Genomic DNA, 3,596 nt, shown 5'->3' with positions numbered 1-3,596 from the left:
TTTCCCATTTGAAAGGAAAATAGGGAGTAAATATCACAACTTCAAACTAAAAATAACAGAAGGAGAATTGGCTTTAACTGGGAAGAAGAAAGAGTTAAGATCCTCCCTCTCACCAAGAAATAACAGGGGAAATAAATAAGAAGACAAACAACCTAAGACCAAACTTCAACATCAATTATATATGTGCCCCTGTCAAGGGGACTACGATATGTAGTCCCAACATGCTTTGTAGTAGGATTCATCTGGGTTCAGGTATTTCTGGAATTCTGATTATACAGGCTTTTCAGAAACTTATACTGCTAGACAATTCACTCATGGGAAGAAAACGATATGGTTTAAGCTATAGAATATGTTTTCAAGAACTGCTATGTTGTGATCATACCTGTCCCTTATAATCTTTACATTTCAGTTTCTGAAGAAAGAAAAGCAGGATTTTCACTTTATTTATATGCATCAGAGAAGTGCAGGAAAACATTTCCATGAAACTTACTGTGGTTGACAATCTGCTTAGTTGCAGCAATGTGTTTGATATGGGCTCTGGACACAAAGCAAACCCCCATAGTAGAAAATGACAACTGATGCTTTTGCCAAAGCCTGCCAGTGGCTGGTGACCATGACCTGCCTAATCCTGAGTGCTTGTCTCTTAGTGGTGGTTCCCTGTGTATGTGTGTGTCCCACCAGAGTTATCTGGGTGGGTGGTCTATGAAATATTTGGAATTTATGGCCAACCTTGCCTACAGACAGGCAACTACTTTAAATGTCATTGCTTGCTGTTTGATTGTGGAGTGGTACCTGGTTAATTCTCCCCAGAATCAAATCAAACACTAATAATGCTATGAGATTCTGGTTACTATTAGTATAATTCATTATGTGCAAGGGTAAGACTTGCCAACAGATAAAACATGTCCTTCAGAGCCAAGGTGAAAAGGGAAGCAAGCATTCTTTGCCACTTCTTCAAAAAAGAAGAGGAAAGAAGAAAGTGAGATACTATCCTGTGTAAGCCCACAGATAGCTTCTCTTTTCTGCTAACAGTTTTATTCTCTCTCCAGAGTTCTAATGTATGTCAAACCACTGCATAATATTTCTCAAATTTTTAAATGTCAATAAGAATTTCAAAACAAAACAATCTATTTTTGAAAAAGAAATCTTTTCTCATTGTGAAAATAATTATTCAAATGCTATACTAAGCCATTATACCTTCAATTTAGAAAATGTAAATACCCTTGGAAGAATAATACCATAATGTATTTGACATTATTTACACTTAGTATGAATGAAGGCTATGAGAATTGGCTTTTACTGGGAAGCAGAAGGAATTAAGACACTAACTCATCAAGGAAGAACAGAAGACTGAAAGTAAAGGAATAGAAAAAAATAACCCATGCAAATGAAAATGAAAAGAAAGCTGGGATAGCAATACTCATATCAGAAAAAACGGATTTTAAAATAAAGTCTGTAACAAAAGACAAAGACGACCATTATATAATGATAAAGGGGTCAATCCAAGAAGATGATATAGCATTCATAAATATATGTGCATTTAATATAGGAGCAACTAAATATATAAAGCAAATATTAATAGACATAAAGGGAGAAATTGACAGTAATACAATAATAGTAGGATACTTGAATATACCACTTACATCAGTGGACAGATCAACCAAACAGAATATTAATAAGGAAACAGTGGCCTTAAATGACACATTACACCAGATGGTCTTAATAGATATCTGTAGAACATTCTATCAAATAAACAAACAAAAAACCCCAGCAGAATACACATTCCTTTCAAGTGCACATGGAATTTTCTCCAGGATAAATAACATGTTAGGCCACAAAACAAGTCTCAATAAATTTAGAAAATTTAAATTATTTACATTAAACAACTTTTCCAACCACAACAGTATGAAACTAGAAATCAATTACAGGAAGAAAAATGGAAAAAACACAGACATGTAGAGACTAACATCTTACTAAGAAAAGAGTGAATTGACAAAGAAATGAAAGACGAAATCAAAAAATACCTTGAGATGAATGAAAATAGAAATGCAAAGTTCTAAAATCTATAGGACACAGCAAAAGCAGTTCTAGGAGGAAAGTTTATAGTGATACAGGCCTACCACAAGAAACAGGATAAATCTCAAATAAACAACCTAACTTTCCATCTAATAGACTTAGAAAAAGCCCAAAGTTTACAGAAGGAAGGAAATAATAAAGATCAGAGCAGAAATAAATAGAGACCAAAAAAAAAAAAAAAAAACACAATAGAAAAGATCAATGAACCTAAGAGCTGGTTTTTTTTGAAAATATAAACAAAATTGATAAACCTTCAGCCAGACTCACTAAGAAAAAAAGAGAGGCCAAATAAACAAAATTAGAGGTGAAAAAGAATGAAGTAATAGAAAAAGCCACAGGTACCATGAAGTGGCCGGTCCATCATGGTATAGTTTAAGGCTGTCACCTAATGGAAAGGTTTATAGAGCAAATGTTCTCTCAATACTTAAAGCACAACCTGAATGTCATTACTTTCTTTTGATTAAATCTCCACTAAATGCTCCTGAAAATAGAATATACTACTGAAATATGGTTTGAGTACTTCAATATTCCAGGCTTGTACATAGCCATGCGGGCTGTGCTTGCATTAACAGCATCCTGAGCAACAAGACATGTAGGAAAACTGATAGTGACTGGTATTAAGGTGCTGTCACTCCTGTCCTTTCTGTGGTTACAGGACATGTGATTGGCAGCTGAGGTAAGCACATTCCAGTCACAAGGTGAGCTGTACTGTATTTCATTCAGCAACTACTGAGAGGCCAAGAAGTAGGAATTCCTCTAGGGCAATCCCTGGAAACAGCTATGGAAGTAAAGGAGTGCTACAGTTATGTCTGCCCAGATTTACTAAAAGAATTTAACAAGTATGACACAGAGGGGCCAAGTAGATAAAACAGTATACTAGAATCAAGGCAATCTCAAAGAAAGAATTTTCCATTGACGTTGGTTACGACAGATCTTTGGAACCTGAAATCTTTTTTCATCCAGAATTTGCTAATCTAGAATTTACCTACCTAACAAGTAGTAAATGAAGTAATTCAGCATTATCTTATTGGTGTCAGAGTTCTCTCTACAAGGATACTGACCTCACTTAACTGGATGTGCAGAGACTTTGAGTGTCACTCATATTTTGAAAGAAAAAAATGACCAAGTAAAAAGTACATTTCAAAAAGTAGCTTCATACACAACAATGTGAATGTATTTAATGCCACTGATCTGTACACTTAAAAATGGCTAAAATGGTAAATTTCATGCTATATGTTACCACAATAAAAGACTTAAAATTTTTTTTTTAACTTTAAGAGGCCTCATGACACTTGCCCTTACTCATTCATGGGTCAAGGAATTCCAGTAATTAGGAAATGCTACCCTCCACACTAAAAGAAAATTGGTTTTTGTTGCAAGTGTTTTAGAACTAAGAAGCTAGTACAGTTGACCCTTGAACAACAAGGGTTTGAACTGCGCCGGTCCACTTATATGTGGATTTTTTTTCTATAGTAAATACTACAGTTCTACACAATCTGTGGTTGATTTAATCCATAGAT

At 34.7% G+C, this 3,596-nt stretch overlaps 1 pseudogene; it reads left to right on the top strand.

The window, feature by feature from the left end:
• The first annotated feature begins 2,428 nt into the window (after positions 1-2,428).
• On the top strand, positions 2,429-3,198 carry LOC132364406 (actin-related protein 3-like; annotated as a pseudogene).
• Positions 3,199-3,596: the final 398 nt, after the last annotated feature.

This window comes from Balaenoptera ricei, chromosome 4 (genome assembly GCF_028023285.1).
Source record: "Balaenoptera ricei isolate mBalRic1 chromosome 4, mBalRic1.hap2, whole genome shotgun sequence".
NCBI classification, from domain to species: Eukaryota; Metazoa; Chordata; class Mammalia; order Artiodactyla; family Balaenopteridae; genus Balaenoptera; species Balaenoptera ricei.
Note: the sequence above shows the minus strand (reverse complement) of the source record. Positions and strands in the feature narration are given on the sequence as shown.